This window comes from Pogoniulus pusillus, chromosome 25 (genome assembly GCF_015220805.1).
Source record: "Pogoniulus pusillus isolate bPogPus1 chromosome 25, bPogPus1.pri, whole genome shotgun sequence".
NCBI lineage: Eukaryota > Metazoa > Chordata > Aves > Piciformes > Lybiidae > Pogoniulus > Pogoniulus pusillus.
The window spans coordinates 20778344-20799841 of record NC_087288.1 but is presented as its reverse complement, the minus strand read 5'-3'; the positions used below and the strand labels follow the sequence as shown (position 1 = coordinate 20799841).

General features: G+C 58.9%; 1 pseudogene; it reads right to left on the bottom strand.

Moving 5' to 3' along the window:
* Positions 1 to 21498, bottom strand: part of LOC135186414 (hydrocephalus-inducing protein homolog) — a 66738-nt pseudogene that overhangs the window by 32992 nt on the left and 12248 nt on the right.

Sequence of the window (21498 nt, the reverse complement as noted above, 5' to 3'; positions counted from 1 at the left end):
CACACTGGCACCAGCTGCTGAAGGCCTGGGACCACATCAGCAGTGCTGTGCCTGACCTTGTGGCGCTTCAATTGGCCAACCAAGCACCATGGTGCACCAGGACACATCTCCCTTGCTTCCCCCCTTCTTGCAGCTCAGTGCTGTAGCTCAGGTACCTGTCAGGGGTGCCCCAAGGATGATGACCACGATCCCTTTGCACTGTGGGGCTGCAGCTCCTGCACCAGGCACAGCGATGCCCAGGTGGTGGGCGAGGGCCCTAGGGAATGGGCTGGCCTCCAGCTCTTCTGTGGTCTTCTTGCTGCTCCTGGTGCTCTGCTGAAGCTCTGCTGTGCAGAAACGGGTACAAGAGTCAGCCTCTTGCCTCCCTGGGACTCTCATCATCCTCACCAGTCCCTCACATCCAGGGAGAGGAGACTCTGCTGAAAGCAATGTCACAGCCCTGGGCTCACCAGCCCCTTCCTTCCAGCTTGTGCAGATCAGGCTCTGCCCTAGATGCTGCTGACGCTGCCCAGAAGGAAATGGGGTGGCAGGAAGAGGAAAGCAGTGCAGGCAGCAACACCTATAAGGACTGAGCCAAATCTCCTCCCATGAACTGTCTACATGGTCCTCCTGGCAGTTTGCTCCCAGGCTCTGGTGTGTAAGGAGGGCACAGGCAGAAAGGGCCATCTGACAGGTCCCAGGGAGAGGCTCCATCTGGGGCTCACCCATGAGCTGGTTTCTTTAGAGATGTCTCTGCAGCAGATGTGGCTGGGCTCTGATTTCTCCAGAGCAGCCCTTAGGTCACCCACAGCCACCTTGGCCTGCGGTGCCAGAGAGGACAGCAAAGGTGCTGCCCTGCCTAGGACAGCTTCACCATCACCTTGATGCCAGCAGCTCCTGGGGCAAAGGTGCTCATTTGGCAAAGCTGAGCAAGACTTCTCAGGCCTCTCATTTGTCCCTGTCCCCCCTGCATGGGGACACTCTCATTCCTTCCCCAGAGAGGCCAGAGAGGAGCTGGCTGTGTTAGTATGAAGCTAGCTAGAACTAGAACTAGATTACAGGCTGTGAAAGGGAAACAATGGTGATGTCTGCTGCACTCATAGGCTTGCTGAGAGGTATAAGAACAAGAGTGTATAGGTAGGGCAGATGTTCTCTCTCGGGGCCATGGGCTGCATTTCTCTCTCTAACCTAACCTGCTGTCTCTCTGATTAATCCACCTGCTTCCTAACGCCCCTGGCCAACCCTCCAATCTTCCTTGGGCACGAGGCAATGTCTGGGGTAAGTTAGAGAGGGGTGAGAGAAGGTGGAAGGGTGGTTGGGAGCCCCTCCTGGGGACTCAGGTCTCTGGGAGGGCTGCTGTGCTTCTGTATTACTTTTTCCCTTGTCTATTTCTGCCTATAACTCTATAGACTCTAACTATCTGCTTGTCTCTTCTGCTAGGCTGTAAATACAAAGCTTCATTCCATTTCCAGAGCCAGCTGAGTCCAGTCTGGGTGATACCCAAAGCGTGGGGGGGGAGCAGGGAACACCCAAACCATCACACTGGCTTTGGTTGCACTCATGGCTGCCACAAGTCACAGAGTTTCACCCTGGGCTTGCTCCACCAAGCTGGGCACTGAGGGGCTGCTGGCACTGTGGAGAGCTCAGGCCAGGAGGCTGGACTCCCTGCTGGGCCTCCACTCAGGACAACAATGTCAAACCTTCAGCCTCGTCCTGGGCCATTGGCTCCTCTGTCTTGGACTCAGCCTGCTGCTCCTGCAGCCTCTCCTGGGCTTGCCAGGCCTCCAGCAGCTCTGGGGGCAGCTGCTCCCCTGGGGTCCATGGAGGCAGCAGCAAGGTCCTGTGGCAGTCATAGCCTTCCAGCGCCCGCAGGAGTTGTGCGTGGGGAAGAGAAAGCCCAGGTGGGAGGCACTGCTGGAGCTGCAGCACAGGAGCAGGCTCCCAGCCAAGCCATCTTCACAGCACCACACAATTGCTAGGGAAGGAAATGACCTTAAAGATCCAGCTCCAAGCCCCCTGCCATGGGCAGGGACACGTCACACTACATCAGCTTGCCCAGGGCCACATGCAGCCTGGCCTTAAAAACTTCCAGGCATGAGGCTTCCAGCACCTCCCTGGGCAACCAATTCCAGTGTCTTAGCACCCTCGTGCTGAAGAACTTTTCCCAGCACCCAGTCTGAATGGCCCCTGCTCTAGCCTGGATACACCCCCCCCCCCCATCCTGTCACTACCCAAAGCCCTCAAAAGTCCCTCCCCACCTTTCTTGTAGCCCCCTTTGCATACTTGAAGGCCACAATAAGATCTCCTCAGAGCCTTCTCTTCTCCAAACTGAACAGCCCCAACTCCAACCCCATAGCAGAGCAGCTCCAGCCCTCTGGTCCCCCTGGCAGCCCTTTCCTGGATACATTTCAGCACCTCCAGCTCTTCTCTGTAACAGGGCTCCAGAACTGGGCACAGTGCTCCAGCTGGGCTCTCACCAGAGCAGTGCAGAGGGGCAGAACCACCTCTCTCCACCTGCTGCCCACACTTCTCTTGATGCAGCCCAGGATCTGGTTGGCTCTCTGGGCTGCAGGTGCACACTGATGGCTCATGTTGAGCTTCTCATCCACCAGCACCCCCAAGTCCTTTTCTTCAGGGCATCTCCCTCATGCCTTCCTCTTGACATCACAGAGCAGCCAAGCTCCTCCACAGCGTGCCAGCACAACAGGCTGCCCCTGAAATGCCTCCAGGTTTTTCCCTGGCTTCTGTCTCCATCTCCCTAGCACAAGACTGGCAATGCTGCAGTGCTCTGAAGCTCCAGAAAGTTGGCTATGGGCAGCAGAGCTCCTCTCTTACCTGCTCCTCAGCAAGGTACTCCTGGTCAAACTCCAGCGAGTAGAATTCAATGGGGAACTCACAGGGGTTCCTCACCACCACTGTCCCCTCTGTCCCACAGCTGCAGGGCAGCACTGGCCCCAGGTCCAGCACCTCAGGCTGGAACTCCAGGCGTGGCTCCAGCCAACTTCCTGAGAGCAGCAGCTGCAGGGGCTGGCTGCTCTGGCAAATGTTGATCTTCAGCTTGCTGCTGTAGGGCTTCTGAAAAGAGAGAAGTGCACAAAGCTCTTGCGTGGTGAAGTGCCAGCTGGCAGAGCCTCCAATTCAGCCCTTGCCCCAAGGCCAGAGGTGGCAGCAGCACCTCTGAGGTGAATGGAGAACAGCAAACATGACAAGGAGGGCTGGCTGGGAACTGAAAAAGGGAGACTCAGGCTCCAGGGATGCTGAGAGTGCTGAGCCCATGTCCCAGGATGCCCAGAGAGGTGGCAGATGCCCACCCCTGAAACCATGCCTGGAACACTGCACTGCTCAGGAGAAAGCTCCTCAGGGTTCTGTGGCCCAGACAGAGCAGCTGAACAAGAGGGGCACAGGACTCTCCCTGGCCAGACAGCAGCAGAGTCCTCTGCTCAGGGCTTGGCTCTCCAAGCCCCCCCTGCACAGGCTGTGGCAGGGGAAGCTGAGCTGGCAGAAAGCTCCAGTGGAGGCAGAGCTCAGCTCCTGCTCTCTCCCTGGGCTCTCCTCACCACACTGCCCTGCCAGACCTCCTGGGGGTGACACCCGCCCAGCTCACCTCTTCCACGGGGGCAAACCTGACTTGCAGGTTGCACCACTGCCCGGGGGCCAGGACTCCAGCTGAGGGAAGCACCTCAAAGGCACAGGCATTGGCCCGCAGCTCCTGCAGCAGCTTCTGACGCCTGCTGGCTGGGAAATGCTTGTTCCCCTGTGCACAGAAAGCAGAGCTGGGAGCTCTCCCTGGGCTGGGAGGCCAGAGCTGGGCTCCTGCACTGCTGACAGTCACAGGCTGAGAGCACCCATCCCACCCAGGTGTGGCCACCGCTGGCCTACAGCTGCTGGTAAAACATGGAGGCAGCACAGGCAGCTGGGGAGGCTGCTCCTCAGAAGAGGAGTGATGCTGAAGAGGGCAGAGAAGTGAAGCAGCAGCTGGTGAACAGGCCCAGGGGAGCCTCCACAGCCCCCTCGCACCAGCTGCAGCCCAAGGGCTCAAGTAGACAGAGGAGCAGAGAGGGGAAGGAAAGGCAGCGAGGAAGACCCAAGTTACACCTTGGCTGTGCTTTACCTGCTGAGCAGGCTCAGGCCTGCTGATGTACCACTGACAGGGCACTTGGAGGCCATTGTAGAGCCGGGTGGTCTCCTCCTGGCACTGCCCACACTGCACCCTGGAGAACTCCAGCCTGTCCCTGGAGAGGCAGAGGGATGGCACAACCCCCTTGGCACGGAGGAGGACGCGGAACATGGGGCCTCCTGCCACCTGGGGAAGGACAGAGCAGACAGGTGAGGTCCCAGGGCACATCTGCTGCCATCCCAAACCTGCCACCTGCCCCAAAAGGTGGCGTAGGCACAAGGAGGGAAGGAGGCAGGTGGCACCTTGATGGGCAGCAGCACTTCTGTCTCTCCCAGTGGCAGAGTGGCACTTTGTGGGTCCAAGCACACAGTGAAGGTCCTGATCTCAGAGCAGGGCAGCTGCTTCATGCACTCCAGGTCCACGCTGAAGCCTTCAACAGATGAAAAGGAAGCAGCTGAGGCACAGGTGGCACCAGATGAGGCACCAGCACCTCAAGGTCACACCAGTGTCCTGGCTGGCAGCTCTGGGAATGGCCCTTTGCATCTCCAGAGAAGCTGCTGCTGCTCCTTCTTCCTTCTCACTGCTCCAGGACCAAAGCTTTGCACAGCCACAGCCCAGGGCCCACGGGGGGAAAGGAAAACCTTTCAGCTGTGGAGCTGCAGCAAGGCCAGTCAAGGACACTCAGAGGAGAGCTCCAGCTGAGATTTCCCCATGCCGTGGTGCTCCCTGAAGGCAGCTGAGAGGAGACATCTGAGCACCCTCCAGGCACAGCGAGGCACTGGCTGGTGTTGCTGCAGCCCTGCCTCAAGGGCTCCTGCACAAGCCTCTTTTGGTACAGCAGAGACCCTCTCAGGCTCCTTCCTCAGGGCAGGCTGAGCACAAGTGCCATCAGCTCAGCAACTTCAGACAGAGCAGCTCAGCACTCCCAAGGCTCCAGCTCTTGGCAGCACAAGGCCAGAGTGCACACAGAGGAACTCAGACAATGCTCCTGGCAGCCAGGAGCAGAATGCATCCTTCAAAGCTTGTGCTTCCAAGCCAGGCAGCCAGCACAGCAGTTGGCCCCCGACCTCGGTGGACAGCCCCCAGCAGCACCGGCTGCAGGCAGGAGCAGCCTGCGGTACCTGCAGCCCCACGTCCAGGTCTCTGCTCTCTAGGAGGTAGCTGATGAGCAAGGCCTCCCCACTCAGCTTCACCTCGTAGCTGGGGCCTCCCTGCACCTTGCAGAGGGCCCTGGCAGAGGCCACGATGTTGGGGTGGTCAAAGAAGATGAAGGTGACCTGCTGGCTCTGGCCTGGCTGCAGGACCCCATGCAGTGGCAAGACATCGAACACCTGCAGTGGGGAGCAGAGGGGCAGATGGTGAGCACGGAGAGGAGCAGCCATGGCCTGGGGCAGAGGGCAGTCCTGCCTGCAGGGGCCCCCAGCACAGGCAAAGTCATCCTGACCTCATCCTGCAGCCACTCCAGGCACCAGAGAAGATGATGCCATGGGGAAAAGCTTTTCCCAAGCTCACCAATTAATGCATTCATTAATGCACCACACTAAAGTCATTTGGCAGCTCTCCTGGCAGCAAGAAACTCTCTGCTGCACAATTTGGCTCTGAAACCTTTCTTCCTGCCTGCACAGCCACACCAGCTGCTGGGCTGAGAGTCCTTGGAGCCAGAGCCTCCCTCCAGGCCAGCTCCTCTGGCACCCGATGCTTCTCGCTCTCATTTGCTCTCTGCTGCCTCTCCAGAAGCTACAGCAGCAGCTCTTGGCAAGTGCTCTCTCCACCACAGGATAAGTGACAAAGATGCTGAGGGCCACCAGTGGCAGCCACGGCTATGCACCTGCTGTCACACTGCAAAGCTGGAAGCCAGGCAGAGTCCCACTTACCTCCTCCAACTCCAACCGCTGGGGCTCTGCCTCCTTCAGACCCACGAACTCCCTGACACCAGTGTGGCCAGGAGCTGCCACAGCACCTTCCACAGCATCTCCCACGGGACTGGGCAGCAGCAGCTGCTGCAAAACAAGCACCATGGGCTGCAGGGAGCAAGAGGCTGCTCTGGCTGAGACCACTCTGCTGCAGGCTCCACCACCTCCTCAAGCCAGGGGCAGCTGAGATGGCAGCAAATCTAGTCCATGGCAGCTGCTGAGTGTGGCCCCAGGCCCACCCACAGAGGAGGTGTGGGCTCCACCTTCACTTGCTACACACAAGCTTGCAGCAGCAAGCTGAGAGTGCTGGCAGAGAGCTCCAAGGAGCATTCTGTGCCCTCAAGCCAGTCCAGCTTTGCTCTCTCCTGCCCAAAGGACATGTGGAGAGCCTCCTGCCTGGACAGCTTAGCTTCTCCATGGCCAAAGCAGGAAGACAGCTGCCAGTGTGACTACCCAAAGCAGTCAGTGGAGCACTGAGAAGGGCTGGGCCCAGCTCTCCACTTTCAGATGCTGCTTTGGTTTTGTTCCTGAGGATCTCCATCAGCTCATTACTCCCAAGACACCTTCCTGCAGGAGGCAGCTGAGATGTTGCCAGACCTCAGGGAAGGCAGGGATGTGCAGATGGGTGGGGCTGAGAAGGTGGCCCATGGGCATCAGTGCTTGCCTTTCCTTGATCCAGAAGGCAGCTCAAAGCCTTCCCACCAGCATGCAGACAAAAGTCTCATTTGACATTGGCAAACGACCCCACCCAAATGAGCCCAAACTCTACAGAGCTCAGCAGGAGCTGAGGGAGGCTCCTCCAAGCCAGGCTCTCCTGTTTGCCCCTCGCCATGAGCCCTGTGCCCAGGTGCTGGCCATGCTGCCCATGCTGCTCTTGGGGCAGGTGGCTGCAGGGCATCAGAAGGGAGGGTGGCACCGAGATGGCTCCACTGGCAAACTGGGAGGCAACACAAGGAGCAGGTGTCCCAGGAAATCTACCTCTGCTTCCAGGGACTCATCGGCATCTGCTGACTCCTGGGCAGGATCCCCCACTGCCCCCAGGGCTTGGGCTGGCTCCTCCACACCTGCAGCCCTGCAGCTGCTCCCCGGAGACACCGAGCGCTGCCAGCAGGCTGCCTCCTGCTGCGCTGCCTGGGCTGGAAGGCTGCAGCTGAGACAGAACAGCTCTGTGAGCAGGGACTGCAGGGCCAGGGAGGGCAGACTGCCCCAGCAGCTCCTCGCTGGGCACTGCTGCCCTCAGCTCAGCAAGGGCTCTGGCCCAGCAGCTCCAGACCAGGATGCTCAAGGCTTGGGGCTGCTCAGGGATAAGCCTGGCACAGCAGCAGTGCAGGCACCTGGCTGCAGGCAGACAGGGAAGAGGCCAGGGCTGGGTGTCCTGTGAGGAGGCAGAAAGGGCACCAGGAAAGGAAAGCAGACACACACTGCAAAAATGCAGACTGAGGAGCAAAGGGACGGAGCCCAGCAGAGGCCTTCAGGTGCCCTTTCAGTACTTAGTGGCCTACAAGGAAGCTGGGGACAGACTCCTGAGCAGGGCTGCTTGTGACAAGACAAGGGGAGGTGATCTGAACTCGCAGAGAGAGATTCAGAGCGGATACCAGCAAGACATTTTTGGTGCTGAAGACAGAGAGACACTGGCCCAAGTGGCCTGAGTAGGTGAGAGATGCCCATCCCTGGAACCACTACAGCTCAGGTGAAGGCAGAACAGAAGCTAACAGACATGTGGCAGTCAGGAAAGGATTAAGCCCTCAGCCTCTGTCCTGTCACTGCAACACCCCTAAGCTCTGGGGCTCTGTCTCTAAAGAGACAAGGAGAGGCAAGCAGCTAAGGGCCCTGGAGCTGCGGAGCCTGGAGGGTGAGGAGCAGCCCCAGAGGGCATCTTCTCATAGCTGAGCAAGAGCTAAGGGCTGAAGGGCAAGAGGACACCTGCAGTGTGGCAGTAGCAGAGCAGAGCTTTGCTTGGACTGGCACAGAAGTGGCCTCTGCTTTGCTGAAGGGGGAGGCTCTTGCAGCAGGATCTGGGTGCTAGGCAGGCTTCACCTCTCAGTTGCCAATCTAGCACCTTGACAGCAAAGAAGTTTCTCTTCTTGCTCAGCTGGAACCTCCTGGCTTCCAGTTTGTGCCCATTGCCCCTTGTCCTGTCCCTGGGCACCACTGATGAGAGCCTGGCCACAGCCTCTTACTCCATCCCAGGCCCTTTAGCTCCTGCTGAGCACTGATGGGATCCTCTCTGGAGCTGCTCTTCTCCAGGCTCAAGAGCTGCAGGGCTCTCAGCCTTTGCTCCTCACAGAGGTCCAGGCCCCTCAGCAGCTTTGCAGCCTCCCTGGGACTCTCTCCAGCAGGTCCCTGTCTCCCCTGAGCTGGGGAGCCAGCAGCACACAGCATTCTGGGGGCACTGCCTGTCTGGGTTCTTAGCATCCAACTGACACCAGCTGGGGCTGGCAGGGAAGGCACAGAGGTCACAGTTTGGATCTGTGTGTGCCAGGGCCCAAGCATGGCTTGGGAGCTCCAGAGACAAAGCAACACTCAAGGTTATGGCTACAGCAAAAGTCTTGGCAGCCACTCAGAGCCTCATCTGGGTTGCAAAAGGGGGTCTGCTGCCCAGCACCAAAGTGCTGCAGGACATCTATGCCCTGAGCAGCCAGCCTGAGCACAGCTGGAGGGGTTGCTCCCACCAGGGCAAAGTGAAAGACATTGGTCAGAGCCCAGGGAAACAACCTTGGTCTTTGCAAAGCAGGAGCAGGACAGCAGGAAGAAGAGCTTCAAAGAGAGGGCAAGAGCTTCAAGGAGAGGGCATAGGTGGCCATACCTCAGCTGGCTGCCCTGGCTGGCTGGCAGCAGCAGTCACCAGTAGTGCACAGGCAGAGGGCTGCAGTTGCTCATCTCCAGGCCCTGCACAGCTTCGGTACCGTTCAGGATGCAGCCAAAGTCCACAGCCCTGCTCTGGAACTGCAGGTTGGGGAAGAAGACTTCTCCCCGCACCAGCAGCTGCTCCTCGAGAGGGTGCTCCAGGAACTGGATCCTCAGAGGCTGCTCCACTCTCCAGGCACTCAGACCCTCCTCATAAGCAGGGTCAAAGCCAATGGAGAGATGAAGCTCCTCCCCTGCCTCCAGCTTCAGGGGCTGCAAGGAGATGAAGAGCATCCGGCCACTGGGATAACATCCCCAGCTCTCACACACCAACCACGGCAGTGCTCCAAGCAGGACCCTGGCAGGGCCTTCCTGGGCAAACCCCACACCACTGCTCCCTCAGCCCACCCCAGGTTGCAGCAGAGGCACCAAACGCCCTCCCATAGCAGCTCTCTGCAGCCCAAGGCCCTTTGCCCTGACTCCAGAGGCACTCTCTGCTCCTCACAGCACGGGGGGCACAGCACCGCAGCCTTGCCCTAGCAGGGGCTGGGCACTGGCACGGCACAGCAGCGGTGGCCATGCCTACATCAACACCTGTCTGGCACAGCATGTGCCCAACACCTGCCACTGACAAGGGGGCAGGCAGTGGCTGCAGGAGCATCCTCAGACTTCTCAAAGGCAGGGCTGCCCTTGAAGCGAGCAAGCTGCTGCTGAGGAGCAGATGCACAGCTGAGGGGGGCTGCTGCCAAGCTGGGAGCATCTCTAGCAGACAGCTTTCCTGGGTGGCTTGCTCCAAAGTGGCCTGAGCCCTTCTGCTCACGTCTTAGAGACAGGGCTCTGACAGGAGGCTGCAGCAAGGTGGAGTCAGACTCTTCTCCCAAAGTACAAGCCACAGGACAAGAGGAAAGGGCCTCGAGTTGCCCCAGGGGAGGTTTATGTTGGATACCAGGAACGAGTTCTTCCTCAAAAGGCTTGTCAAGGCCTAGCCCAGGGCAGTGGTGGAGTCTCCATCCTTGGAGGGATTGCAAAGTCATGGAGATACAGTGCTGAAGGCCATGCTTTAGTGGTGACCTGGCAGTGCTGAGTTATCAGCTGCCCTTGATGATTTGAAAGGTCTCTTCCAACCCAAACCATCCCATGGCTCTGCTCCCAATTCAGAGGAGATCTCCTTTCCTCCAGCAGGTTCTTTCAAAGCTGATGCAGCTCAGGCCAGCCCACTGCTGACTCCACAGAACAAACCTCTCTCCTGGAGGCCCTCCCAACAGCAGCACAGCATCACACTCCTCCCTCTTCATAGCCCAGCAGCAGGAGGGCCCAGGGCTGCTCACCTGAGCCCCAGCAGGAAGGGGCTGCCGCTCCACGTCGCAGATGGAGAAGGGCTGCCCCAAGGACAGCACCATGCTGAGGGGCAGGGGGCAGACGTTCTTCAGAGAGAGAGCCTGCTCCTGAGGAGTCAGCACATCCCCTGCTTGCTGCAACAACAGCAGACAAGGATCAACTGACCTCAAGTGCCCATGGACCTCCTTCCCCTTGTGACACTTTTCAAAGCCTGCAGCCCCCAGAGCTCACAACACTGGATTCCTTTCTGTGCCTCTGGAAGGTCCTTCTCTAAGCACAGAAGATGCTGCTCATGGCTACAAAGCACAGCACTGCCCAGGGCACAGGGGAACAGCCTCATGGACCACCCAGGGAACAGGACCCCGAGAAGAGGCAGCTGCCACAAAGAGATCAAGCTCAGAACGGGAGCCCAGAGTGGCAGACTCCAGCTGTGTGATTTCCAGTCAGCTACCCTCATTCCTCTAGGGGCCTCCTAAAAGCAGAACAGAGCTGCTGAGGTTGCTCCCAGCCCCAGGGCAGCCAGCAATGATCTCAGAGGTAATGGCAAAAGCTTGGTCCTGCTGCAAGCCACAGACAAAGCCCTGGGGGCTTGGAGCAGCTCCTTCCCCTCCTCCTCTGAAGCCAAGCACGCCCAGCCCACAGCTTCCAGGCAGCAGCCGGAGACTCACCTTCTCCACCCGGAAAGTGATGGCTCTGGAGGACACCTGCAGAGCAGGAGCGATGAACTGGCAGCTGAGGGCCACTTGCATGATCTTCGTCTTCCTGCCCTCGCTGCCCACGATGGCATGGCACAGCAGCTGCTCCCTCACCACCTGCGGGGAGAAGCCACATGGCACCTGGGGACTGCCAGCAAGGGTGGCCACAAGACAGCCTGCCCTTGGCAGCCACCAGCCATGGCCTCTGCCACTGCCCTCCATGTACAGTGACTGCTCCCCTCACTGCTCTGTTCCACTCGCCCACCACAGCTTGTGCTGCATCCCATTTCTTCTGCCCTGCAAGGGCCATCCTGCTGCACCCAACAGCCACACAAAGCTGCCTGGGATAATCCCAGTCCCAAAGGATTCTTCCTCTGATGTGGCCCAGTGCTGAGCACAGTGCTTCAGAAAGCTGGAGAGGCTGATGGAATCCAGATGAAGACAGGACTAGGCTGAGCCAAACAGCAGACAGAAGGGCTGAGTGCAGCAAACGCTGCCTTGGAAGCTCAGTGGAAATGCTTCCTGAGGAGGAACGACCCTTGCAGCAGTACAGCTGAGGGCTTGGCCTGCTGGGAGGCAGGTCTGCAGACAAGGAGCTGGCAGTGCTGCTGGACAGCAAGTTGCCCACAAGCCTGCAACGTGCCCTCATGTCCCAGAGGCCAATGGCATTTGGTCAGACACTGGAATGAGCTGCCCAGGAGGTGGTTGAGTCACCCACCCAGGATGTGCTTAGGGGTCGCTTGGATGGGGTGCTCAGGGAGATGGGTTTAGGTGAATCTTGTGGAGTAGGGTTCTAGGTTGGACTTGGTGATCCTGAGGGCCTTTGCCAACCTGCATGTTTCTGTGACACTGTGATATGAAGGAGAGGGCAGCCAGCAGGGTCTCCTCCCCCTCTATCCTGCCCTAGTGAGGCCACAGCTGGGTCCAGTTCTGGGCTGCCCAGTTCAAAAGGGACAGGGAACTGCTGGAGAGAGGCCAGGGGGGGCTACAAAGATGCTGAGAGTCCTGGAGCATCTCTGTGAGGAGATGCTCTGAGAGCTCTGGGGCTGAGAGCCTGGAGAAGAGCAGAACCACGAGTTGGAAGGGACCTCCAAAGGTCATCCAGTGCAACCCCCTCAAAGAGGAGCAGCCCCAGAGGGGATCTTCTCAATGCTCAGCAAGATCTAAAGGTGGAGGGGGGAGAGAGGGGCAAGAGGATGGAGCCAGTGGCAGGACAAGGGGCACAAACTGGAAGCCAGGAAGTTCCATCTGGCCAGGAAGAGAAAATTCCTCTCTATGAGAGTGCTGGAGGCCTGGGGCAGGCTGCCCAGAGAGGCTGTGGAGCCTCCTCTGCAGAGACTCCAGACCCCCTGGGCAAGCTGGTGTGGGTGACCCTGCTTTAGCAGGGGGTTGGGCTGGATGATCTCCAGAGCTCCCTTCCAGCCTCCACCATGCTGGGATTCTGTGACCCATGGGAACCCCCCCCCCAGCCACCTGCCTTCAGGTAAAGGAGGGATCACTGCCCCCTAGAATGCCCCCTGCCCTCAGCTGCTCTGAGCAGAGCCTTCCCCAAGACTCATCTGCCTTACATTTCCCAGGAAGGCCAGCTGGATGGGCTCACTTCCAACACTTGTTCCTGACAGCTCCTGGCTTCACTTCCCCACAGGATTCCCTTCCTTGCTCACTCTTCCCTTTGCTACAACACCACAATCCAACTCCTCCTCACAGCTCTTGGCTGTGACTGCAGGGCCAGGCAGGCACAGCTTTACTCACAGATCCCCTGCCAGCTTCCCAGCAGGACATTCTCACCCCTGCACTCAACAGCTCAGTGCCTTCTGCTCCTCTTCAGCAAAGCCTTTGGGCTCACAACTGCCCAGGGACAGCCCCATCACAGGCAGCCAGCTGAGCAATGCAGCAGCCTTCTTGAACCTACTCATGGGGCAACCCTTTAAACACCCTTCAAACTGTGGGCAGCAGCAGCAGCTTCAGCCAGAGCTGTGCCACAGAGAATCCTGCAATGGGCTGGCTTGGAAGGGACCATTCAGGGTCATTTAGTCCAATCCCTCTGCACTCAGCAGGGACATCTGCTCAGAGCCCCACACAACCTGACCTGCAGTGGCTCAGGTTGGAGAATTCAATTCAACCTCTGTGCTCCTGGAGCTGAGGAATGCTCAGCAGGATGCAGCTCCTCTGCAGAGCTGGATGGCCCCCTGGAAAGAAGGCTCCAGGGAGGAGAAGACCCAGGGACCCTCCCAAGGGTGCTGGCAAGACCTGCCTGCCCCTGGGACACAGGGACTGCCTGAGAACCTAGGGCAAGCTGTCCTGGGGACAGTGACACAAGTCGAGCTGTCAGGTCCAGTGGTCCCTGGGAACAGTTTCCCATGGGGGTGAACATCCCTGGTCACCAGAGCTGGCATGCTGGGCTCCTTCCTCTCCTCCACCTCTCTCTCTGCAGAGCAGAAATGCTGCAGCTCCAGCCACTGCCTCCCCTCACAGGGCCTTTGTTTGACTCGCTGCTTCCCCCAGATGTGGGCAACCTGCCCTCCTGAGCTCCTTTCTGCCTCTGCTCCTAGGCTAAATCTCACTTCTTTTCTCTGCCCTTCCCTTCTGTCTCAGCATGGGGCACCTTGGCAGCTGCCCACGCAGCAGCTGCCTTCAGCCTCTGTTTTGCTAGCAGCAAGTCAGCTGGAGGCTGGAACCCAAAGAAGCCTCAGCAGCTGATGGTGGCCAGCAAGGACAGCAGCTGGCACTGCCACAGGCAACCTGTGGCCTTCAAACGACTCTCAGGCAAATGCCAGGGGGCTGCAGGACAAGGCCCAGGGCAGATGATCTGATGGGGAAGGCTCAGCCGTGGGAGAGACCTCACCTGGGCAGTGCTGGAGAAGCCTTCCAGAGTCAGCTCCATTGTCTGGCCCGGGGCCAGCTCCGTCCTCACGGGCCGAGGCCGAAACACAGTGCAAGCAGCTGTGGGGCTCTGGCAGGAAGCTTTGCCCTCGGTGCTGCTGGGGGCAGGGGGGTGCTGCCGCTGGCCAGGCTGGCAGCCACCTCCCGTGCTCCAGTAGAGCCGCTGGGTGCGGCGCCCATGGTTGCTGACCTTGAAGCTGTAGCAGCAGGGAACCAGGCTGCAAAAGGAGCAGAGTTGGAGACCGTCAGGGAAGCTGCTGCTGCCCAGCACTCACCCAGCTGCTGCTGCTGCTGCTGCTGCTGCCTGACCACACACCTGGCAAGGGAACCACCTCGGAAACACTGACCTAGCTCAGAGCTTTGGCAACAGCCAGCCCTTGGCTGCCCCTCAGCTTCTTCTCCGCACCCAGCAGCCCCTGGAGCAGCTTGCGGCCATCTCCTCTGCTCCTGTCACTTGTTCCTTGGGAGAAGAGACCAACCCCCACCTGGCTCCAACCTCCTCCCAGGGAGAAAGGAGCTCTCCCATCAGCCACCTCCACACCCAACACCCCCTGCCCCCTCAGCTGTTCCTCACCAGCCCTGCTCTCCAGACCCTTCACCAGCTTTGTTGCCCTTCCCTGGACCTGCTCCAGTCCCTCAAGGGCCTTCTTGGAGGGAGGGGCCCACACCTGACCCCAGGCTCAAGGTGCACCCCCAACGGTGCCCAGCACAGGAGCACAATCCCTGCCCTGCTCCTGCTGGGCTTCAGCATGGACAGTCCAGGTGGCTGCCCTGGCAGAGCACTGCAGAAACTGCTCCTGGCCCGGCCCCTGGCAGCAGCAGCAGCTGAGGGCCCCTACCTGAAGCGAGTGCCCAGGCTGAGCTGCGGAGCCAAGGGTCTGTCAGTGACGATGGTGGTGCCGATGCCCAGGGCCCGCACGGGGATGCCATAGCCTCGGCTGTGCTCCACCTGCAGCTGCACCTCTGCCTGGAACTGCTGCGTGTCAGCCAGGTTCGCTGTGATGCACACGGACGCCTCACCCTCGGGGGGGATCACTCCTTGCCTGGGCTCGATCCTCCAGCAGGAGCCTTTGCCAGCCTGCAAGACAAGGCAAGCACCAGCTGAGCCTGGCAGCCATGGCCCTGGGGCTCTTCTGGCCTGAGGGAGCAAAGAGATGAGGCCAACGAACCACAAAGGCTTTACCTGCCTACAGCTGAGCTGGAGGCTGCAGGCAGCTCCTCTGTGTGAGCTCACACACCCCCTGGGGCACCCTCCTCTCACAGGCTCCCCTCATCACCCCTGTGTCACCCAGCCAAGGGACACTCATCCTCAAGAGAAGGCTCTGTCCTCCCCCAGGTTCTTTGCACTGAGAGCCAGGGAAGCCACTTTCTCTCTCCTGCCTTTCCCACAGTGGTGGCTTTGCTGAAGGCCAGAGGAAGCCAGGACTGATCTAAGCCCATTGCAGCAGCCACTTGCCTGGGGGATGCTGCTGGCAGCCTGCAGGGCAACTGCAAAGTCCCTTCCTCAAAGATCAACCCCAAAGTCTTCTTGCCCGGGGGGTAGCAGTACTGCTCCACAGCTCTTGAAGGCTGCAGCACTCTGCCTCCCACCCAGCAGCAGCTGCAGCCAGGGGCCCCAGGGCCCGCTGCTGTGCCAAGCCCCAGGTGGCCACAGAGCAGTAGCTGCCGTTGAAAGCCCTCCAGGTACTCACCACCTCCACCTGGAAGGATGCAGGGATTGGGCTCTGATTGCAGAGCTGCAGACTCCGAGAGGCATCTGCAGAACTGGGATGCTGCCAAAATCCACCTCGCTGGGCTGCATGGAGAGTAGCAAAAGCCCCTCTAAAGTCTCCATGTCATGCAGATTTTTAATGCCTCACATTAAAAGCCAGAAGCATCGAAAACCAAAACAATCTTTCAGTCCCATGGGAAGATTTCTCCCTAGGGTAAGTGAAAGGTAAACACTGGCCATGTTTCCCTTTCACTTGGCCTTGCTTTCCAGACAACAGGGTATTGTTTTGGTTAGTAGAAACGACTATCTTAGGCCTGCCCAACACCTGCAGGAGGGCTGGCCTGAGGAGTGGTCTTTATATTGTTTAGGTAATGTTATCCAATTGTATAAGTTGATTACTGTTTTTTACCAATGTATGTGAACAACGTAAAAGTGGTCTGAATTGTGGGCTAGTCCTATTTTGAACATTATAAAAATGGTGGACAGACCAGGATCGAGGCCCTTCTGGGTTTTTCCAGCCTTCCTGGACCTCACCCTCGTCTTGTCCTTCCTCGGACTTCTAACAACAACAAACTGCTTGCCGATCTAGCCTCGCCTCGGGCAGACACACCGAGCCGCAGAGGCTGGAAGCCTGCACATACCTGGACCCTCACCGGGAGAAAGGGACTCCCTACCAAGCTACAGACTGTGAGTAGCTGACAAACTGTTAACTCAAACCTCAGAGACTCAAAAGAACTCTCTTTAAACATCATAGACTCTTTAATTTGCCATTCTCTGAAATGTTATTTCGACCTCGATCAAAAGAATTCACAAGGGTGGTGTAGTTTCGGGAAGAGGGAATTCGCATTCTTTGCAATAAATCACTGATAAAATAGTCAACGCCTCGCGTATTTCCCCCATGAACTCTGCCGCGAAACTGCGTTCCACGACACCAACGCTCACCAAACAGAATTCCTGCTCCAGGAAGCAGGCAGGAGAGAGGGAAAAAAAACACATCAAGGAAAGTCGACAAGGGTCAGACCTCCCTGAGCCTGCTCCTGGATGAGGGAGCAGTAGCTGCTGTTCCTCTCCTAACAGCAGAGGATGAGAGCCAGGGATGTGGCTGGCTCTTGCCCCCATCTGCCATATGCCCAGGGCAATGCTGTGTTACCCTGACCACCACCCAAGAGGACACCTCCCTGCCTCTCCTCTAGCTGTCACCCAGGGCATAGGTGCCCCTTGCCTTGCAAGAAGCCCTCTGCACTCCAGGCACCAGCCAGCCCTGCAGCACAGAGCAGACCTCTCCTCCAGCACTCACCAGCCAGTGCCTTGCTCGCCCAAAGACAGCCACACGGGCACGAGTCTCCTGCCTCCCTGGCACCTGGGCCTCCAGTGTCAGTGGCACCTCCACGCAGCTGTGAGGCTGAATAATGCCACAGGGCACGGGGCTGGAGTAGAGCACAGCATCAGCCTTCTGGTGCTTCTGCAAGAGGCAGGATCACAGCATGGGATGGGCTGGAAGGGACCTTTCCAGCTCACCCAGTCCAAGCCCCTGCAGCCAGTAGGGACATCTGCAACTGGAGCAGGCTGCTCATAGTCCCAAACAGCCTCACCTGCAGCAGTTGCAAGGATGAGGCAGCTCCCAGTTCTCTGGGCAGGCTCTTACCACCCTCACTGCACTAAAACGTCTTCCTCTTATCTGGTGTAAATCTCCCTCTTTGAGTTCAAACCATCACCTCTTGCCCTGTCACAACAGGCCCTGCTCAAAAGCTGTCCCCAGCTTTAAGCACTCAAGGCTGCCAGAAGCTCTCCCTGGAGCCTTCTCTGCAGGCTGAACAAGCACAACTCTCCCAGCCTGGCCCCATAGCAGAGGGCTTCCAGCCCTGCCAGCATTGCTGTGGCTTCCTCTGGCCCTGCTCCAACAGGTCCCTGTCTGTGCTGTGGACTCCAGAGCTGGCCTTAGCATTGGTGGGAGGTGGGTCTCAGCAAAGCACAGCAGAGGGGCAGAATCCCCTCCCCTGCCCCTGCTGCCCATGCTGCTGGGGAGCAGCCCAGGACACAGCTGGATCTGGGCTGGCAGCACTTGGTGCCAGTTTGTGTCCAGCTTTGCACCCCCACTACCCTCAAGTCCTTCTCCACAGGGCTGCTCTCCAGCCTGGCTTGATCCTGCCAATCAAAGGTTACTGCAGAGGAGCCCTGGAGAGCAATTCCAGCTCCTTAACATGTCCTTAGCAGCAGCAACTCACCAAAGAATTTCAAATCCCTGGCAGAAAGATACAAAACAAGAAGCAAGCCTGGCATGGCCTCAGCAGTCTCAGGGGAGCCCAAAGCTGCTGCACTCACAAACATCCATGCTTGGGCTGCCAGAGCAGCTTCTCACAAGCCTCTGAGTTCTGCTGCATGCCAGCACCCAAAGCCCACAACAGAAACTGCTTCCCTAAGAGCTGAAATAGCTGCCTGAGGTTGGTGTGCAGGAAGGTTCCCATTCGCCTGCTTCCTAAGGCTACATTCGGGTGGGTTCCTGATCTCAGCAAAGCACCAGGGGCTCACTCAAAGCCCTTTTCTCCCAGCCACAGCCCTGGCTGACACCTGAGGGCAGCAGGTGGGTGTGATGCCAACCTGAGGCAGCAGCCCGTAGCAGCCTGGCAGGTCGCTGTCGTTCACCAGGGTCAGCGTCTGTTGGGCAGGGAACTGCAGGTAGCAGCGCCCAAAGGTCACCACCGAGTTGGGCACACGCAGAGCAGGAACCACACACCTGGGCACAGAGATGGACAAAGGGACTGAGATGCTGGCAGAGGAGAGGCCTTCTTGGCTCCTCCCATGATGTGGAAGGCAGCAGAACACATCTGCTTGGGGCAGAGGGGCTGCAAGGTGCCACCAGCAGCCTGGCCTGCATCAGCAGTGCTGTGGCCAGCAGGAACAGGGCACGATTGTCTCTCTGGACTCAGCACCACTGAGGCCATGCCTCAAATCCTGACATCAGTTTTGGGACCCTCACTCCAATGATTTGGGGCCACAGAGGGGCTAGAGGGAGTCCAGAGAAGGGCAGCCAAGCTGCTGAAAGGTCTGCAGAACAGGGCTGGGGAGGAGCAGCTGAGGGACTGGGGATGCTTTAGCCTGGAGAAGAGGAGGCAGAGCAGAGCCCTTCTGGCTTTCCACCAGTCCCTGAAAGGAGGCTGGAGCCAGGTGGGCCTTGTTCCCAAGGAAAAAGTGGTAGGACAAGAGAAATGGCCCCAAGCTGTGCCAGAGGAGGGTCAGTGCTCATCAGCAACAGAAGTGCTGTGCCCTTTAGGAAAAGGCTCAGTGCCAGGCCTGTCCATTCTGGGCAGCTGTTCCTCAGGATGCTGCTTTCAAAGCCTGCTGTTCCCATCTCTGGCTGGGCAGAGCCAGCTCAGGGAGTAAGGCTTCTCCTGGGTGCAGGAGGAGAGAGGAGGAGCTGCCAGGGAAGTGCTGCTACCTGGCTGTGAGGGGCAGTGACACCAGCTCCTGGCCCACACCATCCACGTCCACCACCAGTGCCAGCTCATAGGTGCCCAGGCTGTTGGAGCACAGAGTGACCTGTGGGGAGAGGAGAACACCAGACACTTCAGCACTCCCACCTCTGGGCTCTTTCCATCCCCTGCCATGGCAAGCAAAGGCAGGACTTGGCCCTAGTGCTGCTGCTGCTGCACGTGCAGAGCACAGGCTCTGGGCACACCAAAAGGCTGCTGGCAGCAGCTGCTTGGAGCAAGGCCCTTGGCAGCACCCAGGCCATGTGCAAGACAAATGCCAGCACCAGCAGAGCCCTCTTCTGCTCAGCACTGCACAGCAGCGAAGGGAGCAGGTTTTGATCTCCCCACTTCAGCAGCAGAAAGGCAGGGCAAAGCTGCTGACTTCACCAGAACCTCTTCAGCTTTGCAGTGGGAAACTGCTGCAGAGGCTTGGCCCAGCAGCACCTACTCAGCTCACAGCTGCTGCAGCTTCTGCAGTGCCACTGGAGAGCACTGCAGCGAATCCAACTAGTTCTGCCCACAGGGCAGGAGAAATCAGAGCAGGGAGAGAAGCCAACTGCTTCCTCCAACCACATCTGTCTTTGGAGCAGCCAGCTGCTGTCCTCAGCCTTCCTCTGCCCAGCTGCAGTCAGAGGAATGGCCCTAAGCAGCACTCAAAGCCTGAGCAGAGCATTCTGGGCTTCAGCCTGTGGGCAGGAGCTGCAGCCTCTGACTGCAGAGCCCAAAGGCTGCTCCTCCAGGAAAGCCCCAAAGCAGCCCAGCCAGCAGCCCAGTGCTGCTGCAGGGATGCTCCAGGCCTCACAGTCCAACCAGCAGCACTGCAGGCCTCTGCCAGAGCAGGCAAGCTTCAGCTCCAGCTGCTGCTGGTGCCCCACGGGCCCACGGCTCCCTACCTGGATGTCCACGAAGCTGAGGGGGCAGATGGTGCTGCTGCAAGGGCTGATGGTGAACTCAGGGGGCCGGGGGCGCCCCTTGGCTCTCTCCCTCCAGGAGGGGCCAGAGCTCTCCAGCACCTGCACAGCACTGGGCACGCTGGGCTCTGCCACGCCATCCCCGGGCACACGCAGGGTGAAGGTCACGGGCACCACGGAGGCGTTGGTGAGGCAATAGCACAGGCTCTGAGGAAAGCCTAGGAGAGAGGACACAGCTCTGCAGCTCTGCACCACTTCCTCCTGACTCCTGCTGCCCATATCCTGGCATCAAACCGCTCCTGGGCTCCCACTCTGCGCTCTCAGCTACAGCCGCTGGAGAAGCCAAGGCAGGGGCAGCTCTGCGCAGCAGGACCTGCTGCCGCTGCCACACCACCAGGAGGGCCCCAGCTGGCAGCAGTGTCCAGCAGCATGAAAACAGAGAGGCATCCTGGCCAGGCTGAGCCCAGAACTGTTTTCCCTGCAAACTGGAGACCACTTCAGGAAAAAGCCTTCTGTGAGGCTCAGCTCAAGAACCACAACCAGAAGGGCAGCGCTCAGGCAGCAGAGTTGGGCTTCTGCTGGGCAAGGAGAAGGAGCCCAGGGCTCTGAGGCAGAGCTATCTCTTGGCCACATTACCTGGCAGGTGACAGCAAGAGACCCTCCCAGCACTTATGAACATCCCACACTGCAGCTCAGGCACGGAAATGGTGACCAAGCCTGGCAACAACAGTCACCCACAGCAGCGACTGCCTAGTCCATGGCTTCAGCTGCCTTCTCCTGCAATCCCACCCTCTGGGTGCTCCTGGCACTATCACAGCCATCCTGTTGCCGAGGACAGGGGCCGGGGCCTCATCACACCATGAGGGACACCACAAGACACTGCTTCGCCAGTCCTTTGGGCCTCTCGGATCTCAGCAGGGCAAAACGTTGCCCAAGCAACCTGCAGCCCAGCTTTAACCCCCTGAAGGCTGCTCTGCAGGCCCACGAGTGCTGGAGGCTCTGAGGCTCCACTGCTGCTGCTGCACAGAGCCCTCAGGCTGTGCTCCAAGCCCAGGGCACACTCACCGAAGGAGACATCCCCAACCTGCAGGCAAGGGACATCGAAGTGCAGAGTGGGTGCAGTGACACAACCCCTGTGAGGACACAGCAGAGGAGCTGCTGGCTCAGCTGCAGAGCACTGCAGAGCCTGCAGCCTGCACTGCTGCTGCCAGGGAGCAAAGCAGCTCTCCAAGCACAGAGGCTCTCACTCAACCTCACACCTGATAGTCAAGGCCACAGGCTCAGGGCATCCTTCCACTCGGAACAGGAATTCTTCTGTGAAGGGCCCCAGGGTGGTGGCACAGAAGCAGAACTCGAGCACCTGGCACTCATCTGGCTGGACGAGGCCTTGGCAGGGAGAAAAACTGCAGCAGGAGCCCACAGCTGTAGCTGGAGGGAGCAAGCTGAAGGAAGCATCGATGGGTCCCTTGTTGTGCAGGACCACCTGCAAGACAGGAAATGGAAACATGTCAAGGCCCCTCCTTCCAGGAGCCTGACTGGGGTCCTGGGCAAACACCTCACAGCTGCCAAAGGCAGAAGATGCTGCCTGCTGCTGCTGGGCAGAAGCCAAAGGGAACTTCCACCTTTGGGCTTTT